At 41.6% G+C, this 21222-nt stretch overlaps 1 protein-coding gene across 1 annotated transcript in view; it reads left to right on the forward strand.

The window, feature by feature from the left end:
- The window catches only part of ANKRD50 (ankyrin repeat domain 50), a 141087-nt gene extending 125010 nt beyond the window's left edge, over window positions 1–16077 (forward strand). Inside the window, exon 5 of the mRNA XM_085641544.1 lies at window positions 12344–16077. The gene's annotated coding sequence lies outside the window, so the exon portion shown is untranslated. The remainder of the gene's footprint in view (window positions 1–12343) is intronic.
- The last annotated feature ends 5145 nt before the right edge of the window (window positions 16078–21222 follow it).

Consider the following 21222-nt stretch of genomic DNA (forward strand, 5'->3'; position numbering starts at 1 on the left):
GATTCTTCGCTCTGTGACGCTCTACTCCATTAAACTATACTCCACTGTATGCCCCTTCACACTGCAGCACTCTACTCCATGCCACTCTAGGACACTACTTCACTCTACAATGCTCTACGCAACTCTCTACGCTGCTTCATGCCACTTTACTCCACAACATGCTACTCCACTCTACAACACGCTACTCCACTCCTCGATTCTACGCAACTCGACAACACTCGACTCTGCAATACTCTGCTCCACTCTTCCATTCCACTCTCCTACACTACTCCACCCTATGCCACTCCACTACGTGACAATCAACTCCACTCTACGTAGAAACGCTCTACATCACTCTACTCTACAACCTGCTGCGCAGTACCTTCTAGCCACTGCACTTTACACCACAACACTCTATGCCACTCCACTCTACAACACTCTACTCTGACAGTCTACTCCACTCTGATACTCAGCGTAACTCCATTCTACGGACTTCCACTCTACGACACTCTACATCTTCCATGACACTCCACAACATTCTACACAACTCCACTATATACAATTCCATGACACTCCACACCACGCAATTCTACTGTACACCACTCAAAGACTCTCTACGTGACTCCATAACACTCCACTCTCCTTTACTCCACTCACGTTTAGCCAGGCTGAAAAGCTGCCCGCTGGCGTACAACATGGCCAAAACATATTGGCAAACCCAAGAGAATGATTGGCTTTGCCATGCCTGTTTGTTTATTGCACACTTCGGTTGTATCTCTGCAGAAAAACGTTTGTACAGAGTCTCTGCGTGTGGTGAAAAGCTCTGCCACTCGGCCCTGTGTTTTATTTTCTTGACTACCTATATTTTATTCATCCATTGAACTCGATAGTCGTGGAAGCCTACTGAGGGTGCTTCTTTTTTTGTATGCTCCGCATCATCGGAGATGGCCTCTAATAATTGGAGGTCACCCCAATTCTACAAAGGGTGGCTACTATCCTTTCAGCTGTGTTAGATAAGGACTGATAATGATGACAGGAAATTTATATTTGAGGGCCACAAGACTACTTGTACCTCTGTGCATAAGATATCCCTAGTAAATACTCCATCCAGTCTCCATATCTGGGTCCTTTGCCTTCATATGTGTTTGAGGCATTCACTTGTATTAGGTGAACAACAGGTTTCAGTTGGGCTGTGTGTGAATGAATCATAAGTTTGTGTCTGTCCTTCAGAGAGGCTTACTTTGTCCAGGTTGGTTATGTCATCCGGCATATACTCCTTCTGTTCTGCCCTGTGGATGGTGTAAGGCTGTCAGCGCATACTTTTATAGAGTAGGCTACCCCCCTCCTTTAAGAAAAACTCACCATGTATTTTGCTGCTGGTCACCAAGGTAAAAATGGCTTGTACTGAAAGCAATAAAGTCAGTAAGACCAGTCCAAATAAATCTGGCACGTGACTCCTTGCTCAAGACAAATGTAATAGAACGGTTAGATGCACTTACCCAGGCCTCAACAAGTGTTTAAATATTTAAAGAGGGCACCACTTTAGTTACCTTTGCCTTCCCTCCTTGAACACAGAAGTAGGATAAATAGTCCACCCCCCCTGCAGTCACTACTTCATACAAATTAATACAATGTAAGCATTCTGTACACCAAGGTAGAGTAGATATATTTCCCATAGCGAAACCTCTGCTGTATTATTACTCATCCTGCAGACCAGCCATTATTCAGGGTCCCTGGGCAACTTTACCTCACTGATAATCTCACCAACATTATATATTACTAAAGGTTAGTATTTGATGCTGCGTTTTGTTTACTAAGCAAATTGTGGTTTAAATGACTGTGCAAGTTCTTGTAGAAAGGCTGCACGTGAGGAGATATGCATATTACTGCATTTACTGAGTTAAAGGAAACCATAAAATTAAAAGGTGCAGCTGATGAAATCTACTTTATTGGACTCAGGCTAAGGATTTAGACCAGGAAGGATTACTGAATCAATCCTAATGAATAGCCGCAAAGACATTCTCTCCGTACTAGACACAAACCAACTAGCAGCAATGATCGTCCTGGAAACTTTTGCTCCATACCACAATGTAGGCCATCAGATCCTTTTCAAATGGTTAGGGATAGGAATTGTTCAGATAGGAATGTTAGGAGATTCTTTAGACTGGACCTGCTTATTCCTATCCACAAAAGACCAGAATTCCAGATTCGTTCATTTGAATCCATCTGGAAATCATTCCAATGCGGGGTTCCTCAAGGTTCATTGCTGTCACCCCTTTTATTCATTGTTTATATGCACCCGCTAGCTCAGGATATTGCACGCCATTATCTTCAGTTCCAGATGTATGTAGACCACTTCCAAATCTTTCTTGGATAAGACAGTCCCATCAAAGTAATATTGCTAATTTCTTGCTATACAGATCTCCTGGAAGGAGGAAAGCTTCTTTAGCCCATTGAAAGTATAGTAGAGGTCCTTTTCTTCAACAGGCCTGACACCAAAACACTCTTTTCCATTTGTTTGACATGTGGCTTTGGGGTAAGCCCCATCTCTGACAAGAATGAAAAATCTGGCAATCATTTTCGACAATGAAATGTCCATACAACCTCCAGTTTTCAACGCGCAGATAATCTGTACTCTCCTTCACTCTACACCTCTTGTTAAACGGATAGTAGCACTAATCCTTTGAAAGTTTTGTTATTACACTTGCATTCCGTGACATTCTCCTAACATCTCAAATCCAGAAACTTCAAATAATACAAAATTAGGCAGCAAGAATGAGCATTAATCTCAGAAAATGTGAAACCATCTTGTCTGTCTTGAATTTTATTCTCGAACTTTCTGTACATCAGGAGATCAAAATCTAGTCACTGTATATCCTGCAAAAGGCACTACACATGAGCAGCCCAATAAACCTTCAAAACCAAAACAGACACTCACCACTCCATTCCTTGAGGATCTTGATTGAATTAATCACAGGATCATCCACCTAAACCCTAAAGATTTGAACACATTGAATTGGGCTTTTGTTTTATCTGTACATCCAGGATCTGGAGCAACATACCTGTATCCACCAGGACCTCCCCAACTCTGCTACACATTAGCAAAGAATTGAAGACTCTCTACATCACAATGGATTAACCCTCTACAACCCAGCTTCCATTCCTCTTACTTGCTGACTTTATGCTGGTCTCTCACCATTTATAGCACTCCGCTGCCTTTTGGTTAGGTTATAGCTATAAAAATAAATGCCATATAAATGCATAAATACATAAAGTGGCAGGTCCATAAAGTTGATGGGTCCAAAGGTCTGCAACACTCGTTATCCTTCCACAAGAGGCCACAATTGCCTCCAGTTCAGGAAAGACCATGAAACCTTCCTGTTAAAGACACTTAGAGTACCCATCCACGTACATTTTCTTAGGATTAGCCTTTCAAATAGCCCAGTGCCAAGCTCCTTCAAGTTCTTCCATTTATGATGCCCATTTAGAATTAGTCCCTCAGTCTATTTCTTCGTGTTACTCCCATAGATTAGCTGGTTTATCCTTCTGCTGTTCATCCTATACTACGAAGTCTGCTACTTTGATCCTCTACTAGAAAATAAGTTAGCTTGACTTTCCTTCACCACAGTGTTCTGAAGTGTCTATTAAGCAACAAGTTAGCACTGTGTAAACCTCCCTAAATAAATATTTAAGACTGTTTTGAGGTGCAGACTTCAACAGAAATGAAGAAATGTAAGAGAAATGATGTAGTGTAACCCAACACTCCCCTTGACTCAGGTTTCCTCTTTCATACTGAAATCAAATATTAAAATGACTGTACCTGACCAAAACTGGCAACCCCAATTATTCTGCTGTTTGAATGTTTATTTTCTAAGCATCCATTGTGTGTACTTTTGATGTACACATTTTGTTTTCATAACACATCGCCTTTTTTGTGCTAAGAGTAAGAAAATTATATGATCAACAAGCGTTGAGGTGAGAATTAAATGAAATATTTTCTTTAAATCTATTTAAATGGGATTATAAATATGTATATTAATATCCTTGTTAGAAATGGAGCCTCTTGTTGGCAAAGGTATTCACCCTGTCCAAGTAGGGGCCGCCACTCTTGTCAGAGTAAGTCAGATACACACCCTAAATTAACCTGTGCTCACCCTCTGGAAGCTTGGCACAGAGCAGTCAGTCTTAACTTAAGAGGCAATGTGTAAAGTATTTGTGCAACACTTAATACAGTAAAACAGTGTTAACACTTCACAAAAAGAATCCACACCAGGAAATAGAGTTTAATTTATTGAATAAAACCAGACCAAATGACAAAAATCTAATAAGTAGAACCGAAGTTATGAATTTTGAAAGAAAATTTTGAATTTTAGTGTTTAAAAGTCATTAGTGCTTAGCGGTTACTTGAGGTCGCACTTTCCTGGGTCAAATCTGAAAAGTTAAGCCAACTGTGATGAACTCTGTCAGTTCCAAGTCACTCAGTTGAGTCCCACATCAAACCCTTTAAGATGAAGGCACTGTGCCGTCGACGAGCTTTGTAGTCTGATCCCTTGTCGGCAAATCACGATGAAGACACTGCGTAGTCGAGCCTCGCAGTCTGGTCCCGCGTCATCATCGAACCCCATACAATGAAGGTGCTGCATCATTGTTGAGCCACTCTGTCTACTCTATGGACTCACCAAAGCGGTCCTGTGTCGGCATCGAAGGCAAATGCTTTTTTTTGACCAGCATGAAACAGGCGTTACGTGGGTTTTTGTCAAACAGCTGCAGAACCCCTTTGGAAGGCCCAGGACTGGATTGACAGCTCTTGGCAGCTCAGGCCTCACAGCTGGCAGAGTCCAGCAGTTGACGCATAGGTGAATGAAGTCTTTGTCCCCGAGACTTCTGAAAAGGCAGCAAGCCAGCAAACCCTTGCAGTCACTTGATTGTGGTGAAGTAGAGAGTCCAGTGCAGTCCTTCTCACCACCAGGCAATGGACAGCAGGACAGTCACAGCAGAACAGGAGTCCAGCAAATCCAGTAGAGTAACAGTCCTTTAAGCAGCACAGCAGTCCTTCTTCTTGGCAGTGTTTTCTCAGGTTCAGAGTTTAGTGAGTTGGTGGTGTCATGGGACAAGTACTTGTACCTAGTTGAAGTAGGGGAGAGTTCAAAGAGGCCTTTGAAATGCACAATTTTCTTGCCCTTCCTGCCCTGGTTACAGACTCACTACAGGGTGGTATGCATCTCTTTGTGTGGGGACAGGCACAGCCCTATTCAGGGGCAAGTGTCCCCTCCTCCTTCCCACCTAGCCCAGGAAGACCAATTAGCCTGGTGATGAGCCATGAGGATGTGAATGTCACACCTCACCCCTTTTTGCGTCTGACTGTCTAGAAGGAATGCGCAAAGCACAGTTTTCACCCACCCCAGACGTGTATTAAGAAACAGCCAGAGGCGCAGAATGTTTAAAGTAGGAAAATGCCAAATTTCTAAAAGTGACATTTTCAGACTTAAAATTTAAAATCTGACTTAAGCATGAGTTGTGATTTTAACTCAAAATTTCTATATTGTCCCAATAGGAAATTGGTGGCATCCCAGTGTTGACCTATGGGCAAGGTAGGTCTTACCATAGTGAAAACCTAATTTAAGATGTTTTAACTACTTGGTCAGGTAAAACTTAAGTAAATGTCCAGCTTTTTAAATACACTGCACCCTGCTCTTGGGGCCGCCAAAGGCCTACTTTATGGGTGACTTATATCTATTGAAAGGGAAGGTTTGGGCCTGGCAAGTGGGTTACCTTGCCAGGTCGACATGGCAGTATAAAACTGCACCCACATGGCCTGCAATGGCAGGCCTGATACATGTTTAAAGGGTTACTGAACTGGGTGGCACTATCAGTGCTGCAGGCCCACTAGTAGCATTTAATTTACAGGCCCTTGGCACATGTAGTAAACGTTTCTTGGGACTTATAAGTAAATTAAATATGCCAGTTGTGGATAAGCCAGTGTTACCAGGTCTTGGAGACAGAGCACATGCACTTTGGCACTGGTCAGCTGTGGTAAAGTGCCCAGAATCCTAAAGCCAGCAAAAATGAAGTCCCCAAAACAAGTCGGAAACAAGTCAAAGCAAAAAGTTAGGCCAAACCACGCCAAGGATGTCCGGTCTAACAATCGTCTTGGCAAATAAGTTACCCATCACCATGGTCTGATCGAATATAGAGTTCTGAGTGAGTGCTGTAAATTATGAATTGACAGTGTATTACCAGTGGCTTTCATATTTTAAATAATTTTTAAATACTTATTAGAGGTCACAAAGTTTTTATGGACTCCTGCTCGCTATGTAGACGTACTGTTCATGAAAGTTGAATAAAAACTGCACTGCTCAGCATTTGTGCACTTAACATACGTGAAAGTCTTGCAACCTTTACCGACATCCTGCTTCCTTAGGTTTTTTTATTATATTTATTAACGAAATGGCAAAGCACACGATTACCCAAGTGATGCTGTCTCTGTATTCCAGTCAGATGAAGGAGCAACTTATTAAAAACTGAATCTGAAGGTCGATCTTCAAAAGTTTATAAAAGGAGCGTTGGTTACTTGCAAAAGTGAAGCGTTAAGTCCAGACACTTTCAGCACAGTCGACAACGAATGGCGACCTGCACTGTAATTAAGTATGGCCATAAGGGTTTCCATTTGCTCTGAACTCAGTTTGAGATATGGGAAAGCTATGAGTTCACATTGTTTTTCAGAATTTTACCTTTTTAGACCAGAAGTGTGGTAGAACAGTAGTTATTTTAAATCACTGTGATCAGCACTAGGTTTTTCAGCAAAGGGTATGACTGGCTTGTTTAGATAAATAGCGACACACATAGGCCAGGAAGAGATTAATATTAGGGCAGAAGTTTCAGGCCACAGGTTTTATTGACTTGCACAAGTTGATTTGAGTGCTCGGTCACAAGAGGAGCCATATTTAATGAATGCAAGTCATTTAATGATGTCCTCCTCAGTAAAGAAAGTGAAATGGTCTAAGTGACAGCCAGACACAGGCAGCTGTGATTTGAGTGGCTAGTGGGAATGTGTTTTTGCCAGTGGATTGCTAAGCATGCATTAGTTAAAAAAATTAATAATTTGGAGGTGTTGGGGCAGAGCAGACACTTTCACAATAATAGAGGATTGGGCAGAGAAAATGCGTTTCTTATAGATGGGCAGTTCAGATTGATATGGTCGTTGATTAAGAGGTCATGGTTTTTCTGCCAGAAGTGCTCTTTTTGGTTTTTTTGGTTTTGCTACACAGCACATGCACTGTGCTGCAAGATGTATGGTTTAAAATTCTGTGGGATTACAACCTGCCCACAGCATACCGTTTTGTTTTCACAGTCCCTCTTTTTTGCGGTCTTTTTAATTCTTAGCTCCCGTAGGCTTCCCTTCCTTTCTTGTTTTACATCCTCCCTGGAGCATGGACCAAGTACATGAGTTATTCTTCATCTTTGTTCTTCCTCATCTTTTTTGCAATACACCATTTGTTTTTATTTTATAAGCCTTTTGGTATTATTCCTGTCAGTGCTATGTTCTCTCTCACTTTTAACACATGCATGTGAATTCTTCCTTATGTTGCTTTTACCCTATCTGCCATCTCTGTTGATAATTTAGTTACCTACACACACAACTGTACTACTCTGCCTTGCCCTACTCTACTCAGCGCCGCTCTACTCAGTGACGCTGTACTGTACACCACGACACTCTAGGCCACTACTATACGCCACTCTAGGCCACTCCACTCTATACCACTCCACTCTGCCACTGTACGTCACTCCACTGTAAGCCACTCTACCCTTCACCACTCCATTCAATTACACTCCACGCCGTTCGACTGTACTCCACACAATGCTACTCTTCGCCACTCTACTCTGCCTTGTTACTCTGCTCTGCGCCCCTCTTCTCTACGCTACTTCACTCCCCTGTATTTCACTTTCTCTATGCCACTCTACGCGAAGCTACTCTACGCCATGCCGCTCTGTGCCCCTCCACGCCCCTTCTCTATGCTACTCCCCTCTATGCCACTCTCCTCTACACCACTAACATTTAGCCATGCAGAACAGCAGCAGCGCTCCTCTGCAACATGGCTAAAAGACTTTGGCAAACCAATAAATAGCTCTCACAACCTTGAAAAAAATCCTTGACCAAGGTGGATCGGCCACAGTTATGTTATTGAATCTCAGCGCAGCTTTTGATACTGTATCCCACCCCATTCTACTACACAGGTTGAGGAGGCTGGATAAACAAGCTGCAAAGTCTTGACTCTTTCCTTAACAACAGAAGCTATTCAAAATCATATCCTGTAAAGCATGGGGTGCCTTAGGGGTCCTCGCTAAGTCCAAAGCTATTCAATCTGTTTGCTCGTCCTCTGGCAGAGATTATACATGTACACAGGTTTTCAGTGGTGTTATATGCAGAAGACACGCAGATTGTCATTTTGCTTACCCCGGACACAATAGCAGTCTCTAACTAGCTGATTGTTGGCCTAAAAGAAGGTAGTAGAATGGATGTCAGTTAGTTGCCTGAAACTAAATGGGGGACATAACTGAAGTACTAGTAGTCTGAAACAACTCTATTTGTTGGAGGGAATTGCTCCGGCCACTGTTTAGGGGACCGTCCAATACCTAAATCAGCTGTAAAAAGTTTGGGGATTTGCATTGATAGTACTCTTTCCTTGGAGGTTCAGGCTGGGAAGCTAGCTGCAAGTTGCTTTGGTCTATTAAGGATGCTTAGGAAAATGTTGGATATACTACCTTGCTCTATGCAAAGTGATGCTGCAAGGAGTAGTATAATCACAATTTGGATTGTTAATTCGCTTTGCCTTGATAGTTCTCAGTTTATCAGACGATTACGAGTGATACGAAATGCAGCTGCACGGATGCTGTTGAAGTTACCTAAACACTACTCCGTTTCTGATGCATTGGCTTCTCTACATTGGTTGTCTGTCTCTAAGAGTATACAGTTCAAGGCTCTTTGTATAGCCTATCGGACTTTGCATAATAAGAGCCCTGATCTTCTACAACACTTGGTAGGTCTTTTAAATTCCAAAGAGATCTTTACTTTCCGCTGCCTTAAGACTACTAAAAGTTCCTAAGATCAAAAGAGATTGGAGTTGAGGACGATCTTTTGCTTATTTGGTTCCCAAACTATGGAACTCGCTGCCTGTAGCATTACGAAAGATGGCTTAAGATATAGAAAGCAGCTAAAGACCTTGCTGTTCACCAAAAGTGTTGAGGACACTGAGACTGGAATGGTGTATTAGCGCTGGAAGGCCCTTTGGGTAGCCATGCACTCTAGAAATGCTAAGAAAAAAAATTGAATACGTGAGACCTATTGGTTTTGCCAATGCTTGTCTCATGGGCTGATTTCATAGACCCATTTTCAGATAGGCACTAAAGAGAGCAGAGGGATGAGCTCTGTTGAAGTTTAAAGTTTTCAAAGGCAGCAGCAAATCAGGAGCCATTTGAATGGAAAATACTTGTATTAGGATCGTCAGTTAAGGACCGGTGGAAGCAGAAGAAGGTTTAGTCGTTTGATCACTTCCCCCTTCTTCCCACCCTTTGGTACAAAAATGCAGTAACTTAATATATAGAGTTATTATAATAAACTTGGTATTTTTCGTTTTAGGTCGAGCCTAGCGCAGCGCGCATGCGCTGCTCTGCTCGACTATGTAAGGGCTTTAGAAATCTCACCACACGCTCGTGCGTGTGCTTTTGTCCCTGGCTATTGCGTGCGTCTTTTTAACAAAGACCGCACGCAATTGGGCAAAGGCGGGAGCATGTCCCGCCTTTGTTCCGCCCACGGCCTATTGCGTGCGGTTACCCGCACAGTCACTATCTGGTTTGAATTATCGTGCCCAGACGCGTGCGCAATAATTCAAACCAGATGTCTCGCTGTGGCGCACGCGCACCACTCACATGCTTGTTCTAGTTACCTCCAGCCATTCTCGACTGATATTTTTCTTAAAAGATTAAGGAGCGTCCTCTCTTAAAAATTCTAATGACGCTTTTACTTCAATTTGAACACTTGTGTAATTTTCCTTTTTGTTCTTTTAATTTTCCATTTTAGTCTTGAAGGTATGCATACTCTAATGCAGTGCAAGTTTAGACATGTTCAAAGTAAAGTTTCGCGCAACTCTGGCAAGCATGTTTAGCAGGGATTGCATGTATATTGCTTGCACTTAAATAGCTGTGTTACTTCAGGAAAGACGCGTCATTCGCTTTCGTTTTAAAGTCGTTCTGCTATAGCACAATACTAAAGCGCTTTGCAGAGTGTGTTTTTTTTTAATTGGTTTGTATAGTTAGGTGTAGAACCCACAATTGCGCATCCGCCTCTGGTGAAGTGTTGCCGGATGTTATTGCTTGCAAGGTGAGGAGCTCCATGCCAGGGTATAGCAGGATTGTAATAACCACAACAGAAGGCAAACCTTGTCACGTGGCCATGGTCACTGAAACTTTGTGCTGCCTTTGACATTTTCGGCAGAATTTCCTCCAAACCTAAAAACTAATTTTTTCATATTGTTCTGTACGAAACGTGCCGCCTATTTCACATCATAGCATCAGTGTGATGCATAGTAAATTAGCGCCTGGTGTGAAGTGGACTTGCTATTTTAGGATTTCAAAAAAGATAAAACCCAACCGAAATGCTGGCCCTATATTTTTTGTTGTTGCAGTTTATATATAGCGCAAACTCGACCTGAAGGTATTGGAGCGATTTACACGAGCAGCAGTTTCTTAACACACGTTTTTCAGCAGCGCATTTTATCGTTATATAATTTTGAAAAATAAAAATGAGCAGGTTTTGAAATTACTTGGCATCTGAGGAGCTCAGCTTTCACATACTTATCAAGAATACCCCACAGCTATTACAAGTAAGATCATGTCACAAAATAAATAGATGAAAATATGTATAGCAGGCCGTTTTTGTGTAATCACTCATATGCAGTCATAGTGGAGGATGACGTCAATAATCTCACGAGTGCATGAGCGCACGTACGCCGGGTGGCTTCATGGCGCTAAAAGGCTCCAAATGCTGTCAAATAGGGACATAGAATCTAGCTTCGTGCAAATATCCAGGTTTTCAGCAATTCCTAAATTGCAAAAGGTCTTTATAAGACCGAATTTCCAACGGGAAGGAATTCCATCGTTTGGGGGCAAGAGTAGCAAATCTGCGGCCTCCTTGACGTGCCCGTTTAAACACCGTGGTGGAAAGGAGGGGGAGAGATGGGCAGACCTTAAATTGCGCATGGGTGTGTGCCTGAGTATTAGGCTATTAATAAACGTAGGGCTGGTGCAATGCAGAGCTTTAAAAGTGAGGCAGCCAGTTTTAAAAAACACAGCGCTGGGAAATGGGGAGCCAATGCAGTTTCCTCAATAGTGGGGTTGCTGGTTGCCATCTAGGTAGTCGAAAGACCAATCGTGCTGCATGGTTCTGGACCACCTGTAGACGTTTGAACAGGTAATGTGGCATGCCTAATTACACAGAGTTCGCATAATCCAGGTGTGATAAAACAGTGGCTATTATGACCTGGATCAGTGCGTCCTGAGTGAGAAAACAATGTATTTTCCTAATCTTGCGCATTTGGTAAAAAGTCTTGGGCACAACCGCGCCAACCTGCGTTTTCAATGACCGGTCACTGTCGACAGAGACTCCCAATGTTTTGGCCAAAGTGGAGGGGAAGGGAGGGGATCCTAGCTCCGATGGCCTATAGTATGGGCCCCAGAATTTATGGCTGTCCCCAGTAAGAACAATCTGTCTTTCCGGGGTTTAATTTAAGATGGTTATGATCCATCCAACGTTGGATATGCAGCATGGTGGCCTGGAAATCGATAACCGAGCTGTGCAGTTTGTCAACTTTAAGGCGAAGTTGTAAATCATCTGCATTGTTGAAGACCGACACCTTCCTGTCTTTGATTCTGCCTGTCAGAATATCTATGCTTTAGTTTTAATATTATCAGTATCCTATTTCCCACCAGCTGCACTGTAGTTCAACTGTTTCTATGCTAAACTATCGAATTGTGTGTTAAAATGCCTCAATTTTAAGGAAAGCGATTTTATGTGGTGTTAGAAAGCCACTGTTTACAAATTATCATATTAAAGAAAACTCTACTACAGTAGTTGATTTCGTGCTTTTAGTTGTCTTGCCATTCATTTTAAGAGAATAAAATGTTAATCATCATATACTGCCTTTTTGTTTTATTTTTTTTACAAATTTGCAATCAAGTTTATGTACCCAATACGTTTAAATTTGACTAAAAATTACAGATATTACAGATTACAAATGTGTTGTCGTAGAAGTAAAGCAAGTGGTACAATCCATAATTTGACCTTAATTTTCTTCTTTTTCTTTCCCAGGTGTACTCTGGCAATTTGAAACATTGGTGTTGATGGCTGGAGTAGTTCATCTATCGTGTTGGTTACAAACACACCCTGTTTTAACTAGATTGACATAATGTGATTACTGCAGTTGTATTATGATGCCTATTCTTGTCATGTGCCTATAATTGAAGGGTCCCTAGAGTCTACATTTAAAAAAAATAAAATGACAAAAAATGTATGACTTAGAAATTAGGTAAACGTGAAATTAAAAAATCCAAAATGTCCTACAAATACGCATGCCCAACAGTGGCCTATAACAAAGAGTTTGTTGTAAATATATGTTCCCATTTGGCAGAAGACATCACACCTTCCATTTAAATCATCTTTCAAGTAAATGGAATGGTAATTTTCATTTATGCTTCCCACCCATGACAAACTCATCAAGTAACAGTACTGAAAAAGCACTAACTTTGCTCATTTATAATATTCCCAAAATGTCAACCAGTCACTGGTGGGTGTGAAAGATGTGTTAACATGTTTGCAAATACTGTGGCTTGCTGGATCATGTTAGTTCATGCATATTTGCAAACACCAGCATGTATAGTTATATGGATTTGCAAATCTAAATCCGGAGCTAAGAGTCTTCTCTGTATGCATTCCTGGTGCTGTGACACAACACTCGAGTTTAGCTTTTTACTTTGTTCCATCCTACTGGCTACAGTTATGCTGATTTGTTCTGATGCATCCGTTTAAGGGGCTAATTCAGCAATAGTTTCATTGGATGATGTGTGAATGTTATGTGCTATCATCCATCTTTCCATCCTTCTACCACTGCCCACAAAGCTTTGTCTTTTAAATCAGTGGACACTACCTCTAGATAGCTAAGGACTATTCAACCGCACTACCCAGTTAGTTCCCCTCATTTGACAAACATATTGCCCACCTCCATCGGTCAACTGTCTAGGGCCCTGAATACTGTAATAATACAAGAACATAGAGACAAAGTCACAGCCAATACAATTCATTAATTCCAAATTAAAGTTCTTTGAAACTTTTCAGACGTTGTAGTAAAAATTCAGTTCTTTATTATTCTGCCAATTGTTCTCATAAAATAAAACCATGAGTCAGAATAGGGGGTTTATAAGATTATAATGTCCTGGCGCAGACAATGGAATCATCAGTTTATTTGAAAACAGATCTAATTGACTGGGACACAAAAGCTCCGAGCATTTGTTTGGGATGCAAATTGACTCTTATAATGAAATATTACGGTAGACATCTAAATTGTACGTCTCCATTTTATATACATTGATCGACATCAAGCTGTGATGCATAATCTGTCGTACAAAAAAGGACAGGTAGGACATGCTTGATGAGAATCCCTTGACTGATATTGGAGATGTTAGATGGACTTCAGCATATTTAACATATTTCTACCTAGTAAAAGCCACTTTTGTCTAGCTCAAGACTCAAGTGCCCAGCCAGGGCAATTCTGTAGCATCCGTGTTGCACTGCAATTTCCCATCCATCCCCATGTCTGTGTTTAAGAATTTTTTCAAAAAAATTGTTTTCCTTTGTAACCCGTGGCCTTGACACTGATTAATCACCAATACACTGGGACATTGAGCAGTGCAGCACTGATCGAAGTGAGGTTTGTTCTTGTAAATCCTAGTTGACGCTCATAGTTTAGAACCGTTATGTTGCCATTCCATTCCACTTTAGTTGAAATCCTTTTTGTTAGCTGAGGCACAAACATAAAAAAACAATCATTACAGCTTCAAGTTTACCACTGCTTGGCTCTTTCATCAAGTTGATGAAGGTGGAAACTGAGCGCATTTGAGGACTAATGGTTGCAGTTTATAATTTGTTATTGAAACCCTGCGGCCTACCAATGTTGTATTACTCTCATGCTGACCGTACAGCACTCTCCCTGGATGCATTGCCTCTTTTAGTTGCAGCACTTTGTGTTCGTATTAAAATCGGCTTCCCAGAGTATCAGGTCATTTCCTTTCTGATTTTACAGCGTATTCACTGGTTGGCCTTATTATGGTGCATGAATAATTTATAGAATCATTTAATTTCTTTTTATAAATTCTATATGACAATTAATATGTATGTCATTATGTTACAGAAAGCGTTTGCTGTATGTATGTATGTTTTATGAAAAGGGCTGTGGATTAGACTTGTTCTACGCTTTAATGTCCGCCTCTTGCCATTTAGACTAATTCCTGTTGTGAGCACAACACTGTAAGCATTTTCTATATAGAACCATCTTGCTTCGTATATTGAAATAATCTAAATGCTGTTTAACTTCCAACATTCAAAACTTTCAACTGCATTTTGTTGAACGTATGATTCAAAAGGACTTCTCTTGGCTTTTACCTCCATAAACGTAATTAAGTGTATATTATAGTTGCCTTACATAAAAAGAATCCCTCCTATACTAGGACATTTGATTTTAATTATTTGGGATATATAGAAGAAGCAACATGGCATGTGAAGATTGATAGTCGTGCAGAGAATGTGGATCCTCTTTTGGGAAATCGTGTGGTATTTTATTTCTGTTTTTTTAATCTGCTTTAGAATCCGTGTTGAGCACTAGAATAGTCCTAATATGGCCTCGACCGAGGTGGCATGTAAAATATTGAATTGCTTAATTATTTGTCCCTGTGGGATATATTTATAAAATGCATAAATACATTGCAAAAAGCCTTAAGAATGTTAATGGCTTGGTGAAGCTACATGATAGAAAGCAAGTTTGATAACTTTTAAACCCCAATGTACAGCATTAGAAATACTGTACCTTAATGGAGTTGTTGGTTAGGTGTATGTTTTGTCTGTATTGAGATATACCAAAAGACTGCCACGTTCCTCCTGTCTTTTATTGATTAACATTTGGTTGTTATTTATTTAATTTTATTGTGTGTTGTTACTAGATGCACCTTGTGACTTAATGCACAAAATCGAAGCCTGTTAACAAGGCAATGCCATATTCAAATTTCAGTGTTTTGACAAAATAAACATACAGTTGAACTGCGTGTACATAAGGAATTCAGAATATGCAACAAAGGAAAGGAACATAAGTGTTATTTTCAAGTGTAGACACTTAAATTAAAGTAGAATCATATGCCTGTTTGGTTTGGAAGGAGTTGCATCTTGCTACGTCTTGCATAAATGTTGTTTCTTGTTATTTGTACCACATCTGGGTTATTTTGAAATTATTCTAATTAAAATACAGAACTTGATTGTGAGTTAAAGTAACTAGATTTAACTCATTTTGCTCTTGATAGCCACAGGCCGCTTTGCCTCAAACTCCTACTTTTGTAATGACCCAAACAAATTCTGGAATTATCTACTGAGTAACGTTTTAGAATAACTCATCTATGAAGGTTATGAAGGTTGAGACATCAACAGAAATATTAAACTATTCTAGGTTTAAACAACAGAACAATTAGAGTATATTGGCAATCCTGTTTGCCATCGGTAATTAAAGTATTATCAATTATTTAGTAACTGTTACTTAAACACCAGTTATTCTGCTATGCAAATGTATGTGTTGCCTAAAACAACATCTTTGATCATAATAATTATGTTGGCTTGATTTGCAGTGAGACTGTTTTTCCTGATATGTTTTGGGTTGTAAATAGCCTGTATAGTGCATTGAATTTCACAATTTACTTTTTTTTATTTTTATGTTATTCCTTGTATTAAAAGAAGCAGAAATCCCGATGTATATGAAAGTGCATAATAAATATATTTGCTTTTCAGCAGATCTTGTACTATTTTCTTTGGGTGTTTGTTTGCAGTTGCTTTCACACTGTTTTGTGTTTCTTTTCCGCAGCACATTTGCAGACTGTCTCTCCAATTATTTTGTTACGCTCCATCCCAGTAAACATTAGGCCACCTGAAATAACTGTTAAAATCGGTTTATTAGGGTGGCATGACCTTGACCTTTCTCATAGAGATGGTAAAGCACTATATGAAAGGGACCCCGCTCCAAAACAATTTGAGGCTCTGAGATACTATTAACTTCTGTTGGCATAGTCCATCCAGCAGCATATTGATTAACAATATAAGCAAACTTCAAGGTGGCATTAAAACATTGAAATCTAGTTTTGCTGTTTTCTAATGATGTAATATCTCATTTGCTAAACTGCCATGTTGAGTAGCCTGCAGCCATTTTGTATATTTGTTATACTAATGTGCTGGAGTTCTCTTCCCTCTGACGTACTTTACCTCAGTTGCCAGCATGGCACTACGAAGCAAGGATTCTCAATTAATCTAGCTCAACAAGTGAGCTCTCTGCTGTTGCATCCCTTTTCAAAGTCCATTCTTGTCCTTCTCACCAGAAACCCAGACACCTGTTAGCACCATTATCTAAAGTTTCAGTTTCTGTCATATGTGTGCTTTTTCAGCCACCTTTGTGAAGAACAAGTATAAATGTTGGGGAATTTCGGAGAAGGATGAGCATTAGATGCTCAATTGCAGGTGCTCGTGAAGTGAAGCTCTGTCTTGCTGTGTAGCAATATTGCTTTATTTGTGCTTAATAAACCTTTTTTAAACTTCAACGAAGCTTGGAGCGATATGTTCTTTCAGGGAGCATGGTACCTTTGGCTAGGTACTGCCTACTCTAGGCCAGAGATGGGAAAAGAGCTGGACCCGACTCCACTTAACTCTTATTGGCGTTATGGGGGAACTGGGGTGAAGCATTGCCCACTCAACTCACTGATCAACTTGGGCATTGTTAGTGCAGATACATTAAAAGGTGAAGTCTGATCAGGCTTCTTTGTCTCCTGTTTTGTTTGTGCTGTAAGGCCTGCACATTTCTTGCCTCTGTTGGAGATAACGGGTCTAGACCATGTGGGTAATTAGGTGTAGGAGTCCTCCCAGGAGGCAGCGACTAGTGTGACTGAGTTCCACTGTAAGATGTTTGAGGGCTCTGGAAGTAGCACAGAGAGGGGAGGAGGAGTAGGAGTGTCAGGACAGTAGCACAGACTCCATACAATTGTTTGTGCAAAAAAGGATTATTGATCCAGCCACTCTTGCTCCTATGCCAGTCTCATGGCAGTAACTAGAGATTGTCCGAAAGCAAGGGGGTCGGTGTGCTTGAGGAAGGTATATTCCTTCTTCATTAATTTCATTTTAAAGAAAATACCTGAGGTTTTCTCCTCTCCCACCTTTCTCTCTCTCTCTCCCTCCCTTCGTGAGATGAGCTGCAGCAAAAGTGGTTAGACACATTTATGTTTTCCTCTGTGATTGGGAAACGGAATGTGGACTAAGAAATATATGCATGAGGAGCTTCAGCAGTTAGGGACTCCTGCCCCATGCTATGTACCACAGTTGCACACACTTTGCATTGGGTGACAAGCTAAGAATTTAGTGGAGTTTGCCTCCTGTGTGGCTGTATGAAGAAAAAAAAAAAGTCAACCAAACCTAGACTAATATCATTACAAATGCCCCAGTCTCTAAAGAGGAATGGATCAGACAAGGAGGCGAGCAGGCAGGACAGAATGATAGCATGGATATATACAAGCAATCCCACTCAGGAGAGGTTTTAATTGTGGTAAGTTTGGACATTGGAAAAGAGATTGCCCCAGTCTGCCATCAGGCGTTCTTTCCAACCTGATCCTCTGCAGTTTAGGATGGACTGAGAGGGAATGACTGCGCTATGATATGGCCAGTGATAAGCCCACCTCATGCTTTATTGACACAGGTGCCAGTTGATTGGCCCTTAAATCTTCTGAATTCCCTTCAGTAACTGCCTGAGGCTTGTGCATCAGTGCAGCCCGCATCTCCAACCAATGAGTTTCCCATGATATCACTGATCTCATTTCTGTTACATTGGGTTTGCTTCTGACAAACATGCCTTTTTACTATCCCTCCATCATCCGCAATCCTGTTGAGTAGAAATTTTCTGTGTAAACTAAACTGTGTTCCTAAATATCCTGGAAACCAATTAAGGTAAGGTGGGAACTGTGCTCTGTGAGTCATATAATCAGGGTGGTAAATATGATTCTCAAATATCTGAAGATCTAAATAAGTTGATAGTACAATGTTCCTTATCTCCGTGGTCTGCCCATGCAGAGGACGCTGCATGCATTTTCTCGACAAACCCCGTAAGATGGCTAACCCCATGAACAAGTGTTATTCCACATTCCACAGTACCCACTACAACCTGAATCAGAACCTGGAATTTGACCTGGTCTTATTACACAATGTTTTGTAGTGCTCACCTGTCCTTTTCTTCTGAGTAAAAATGGCAGGCAAGCCCATTGTGTACCTCTTTGTCCAAGACCTCCTTGCCATTAACAGTTTAGTGCTTTCCACTTTTTCCCAGTTCCCAACCCTGCCACCGTCCTTTCATATATCCTAGCCACTGAGCAATTGTTTATCGTAGTAGATCTGTGCTCTGCTGTATTCTCCATTCCCATTCACTGAGAGTCCATTCTTTACGTTCTCAGTAGGCATATCTATGCTAACGTAGCAGAGACTTACTCAATGCTTCACACAGTCTCCTTCTATGTTTTCCCAGGCTTTAAAATGGATTTTGGACACATTGGTTTTCCCCGAAAATTGTAAGTTGGTTCAATATGCTGATGACTTGTTATTTGCATCTGACACCTGAGAGCAATGCAGGGTGGACTCAATCTATTTGCTCATTGAATTGGCTAACAAGGAACATAGGCTTCTTATGGATACTTCTATCCAGTGCTTAATTTATATAAGAATGAGTGACTGTGCCCGAAGCACTGCTCAGAAACCAGCAGCTGGTGAATTTAAATCTTGGCACGTCGTATGCCAATGCTGTATAGTCTTGAATCCTTCTTCCGCTACCAGACATTCCCTGCTCTTTTATCTCACTTTTACCAATCCCTTCATTCTCACTGTGTGGCGATTTATCTGCCTTTCTCGTTGTCTGTCTTTCTGTTTTGTTTGTTTTTCTCAGGTTTCCTCTCTGATAATGTCTCATGCAGAACAATAAGTGCCTGTCTCCAAAAATGAGTGCCAATGGCTCCCCACCGGCGACCACTGACTCAAATTAAGCACTGCTTCTACCCACAGATTCCGCACCTTTAGGACATCCCCAGGTGCCAAACTTGATCCAGAACATTAGAGCACCATGATTTCTGCATCTCGCAGGTCAAATTGTGCAGTTCTACGTGGATTTTTTTTTTTTACCCTTGGATGGAGCCACATATAAGTTCCACCTGTGCGTGTTGACATCGGTTCCTGTCTTTCTGCAGCACCTATGTGGATATAGAGATTCCTCCCAATTTTTTATTTTCAGTTGGCGTGTTTTTTCTGAAAATCCTGATGCAAGTCTTCTGATACATCAAATTTGAAGCAGAAGCACAAGAAGGCCAAATGAGATTCGTCCCATTCCAGCCACACCGGAATCTGGTGGATGCCAGTGTGCCTCTCGGTCTCGTCCCCAGGCTCCCACTGAGGAGCCGAATCCTCCACTGATTCCATGCTACCAGAGTTTCCAGGGCCATCGGCAAAATCACAGTAGATTGAGGCCTATAAAGAGGCCGTGTTGTGAATTGTTGGCACTCTTTCAGCGCCTTGTGGCACGCCTTCGGGATCCAAGGATCTACAGAAGCCTCCAGTCGTGTTGCAGCTAGCGGGCCTTCCTTGCACATTTTTTCTCCTGAACCCTTTCTCAGGTTCTGTTCTGACGCCAGAGCCAACTTCTAACTTGGTACCAAAATCCAGGCTGGTCCCTTTGACATTGACCAGATGGCACTCGCACAGAAAGAAGGCCCTATCCTAATAGTTGAATCAAAGCTGAATTAGACTTGGGCTCAACAAAGGCAGCGTCCCTAAGTCGTACTAACCCACACTGTCCCAGTCCAATTGATTCAGACGGAAACATACCTTTACCTCTGAGTCGCACTCCAGCAACTTTTCGGTTCCAACTTTGATCAGAGTAAACCGGCCTTGGAGATGACAATGAAGATTATCGGTGATTATTTTTCCCCACACTATATATAGGAATTTGTACTTGGAGTAGCAGGAGGCCAGTGGGTTGAGCTCTTCCCCAGACACTGGCTTGCTGCTCCCCCCCCCCCCCCCCCCCGGGCCATTAGCAGAAGAGAATGCTTTGATGTGACAGGCAACCAAGGTTTTGGACTTACAACTACCGACTATGGAAGTCAAAACTAATGTATTGACAGATGTTTTGCAACCTGGACGGACTTCCTATGAACTATCATTCAATGAAGCTGTGATTGACAACGTTATGGGCACCTGGTCTAAACCTTGCTCTTGACCACTGGTGAACAGGCAGGTTGCCAGGTACCAGGCTGCCTAGACTTTTTGACTCGGCACCCTACACCAGAAAGTTTGGTAATTGAGACTTCCACCAGTAGGGTGAACCCTTAATTCATTCCCTATGACTCCAGTAGAAAGTCAAATCAAGGCATTTTGGAAACAGATGTTTTCCTCAGTCAACCTAGTCTTCTGGTCAGGAGTGCCAGCGGTTGACTGGGGAGATATTCCCATATTTTATGGGATATGGTTGGGGAGATATTGCCAGCAGTCACCATGAAATTTTGGGGCAACCTGGCTCAACCATCCAGGATGGTCAGGGTGCCACAAAATAGATTATCGGTTCTGGGCTGGGCAATACTGACTGCTTGGGCAGAGCAATTGGCACCAACATTGTGCTTCGGTACTGTGCTTGGATAATATCCACAGGGTTACTTGTAGGAATGCAGGCCTCTTTGATGACTATGCCACTGTTAGAACGTCTGAGAAAGCTGGGCGGTGGCACCTTCCTTAAGCCTTTCGATCCCTGTGAGACAGTACCCTGACAGTTTTGTCCCTTTGAAGGCTACTGAAGATGGTTGGCGTACTGGCAATGCCAAGCCTCATCACCCCTGCACCAGGCACCCCAGTTCTGTTGGGGTGGG

Source organism: Triturus cristatus, chromosome 2_2, assembly GCF_964204655.1.
Source record: "Triturus cristatus chromosome 2_2, aTriCri1.1, whole genome shotgun sequence".
In the NCBI taxonomy this organism is placed as follows: domain Eukaryota; kingdom Metazoa; phylum Chordata; class Amphibia; order Caudata; family Salamandridae; genus Triturus; species Triturus cristatus.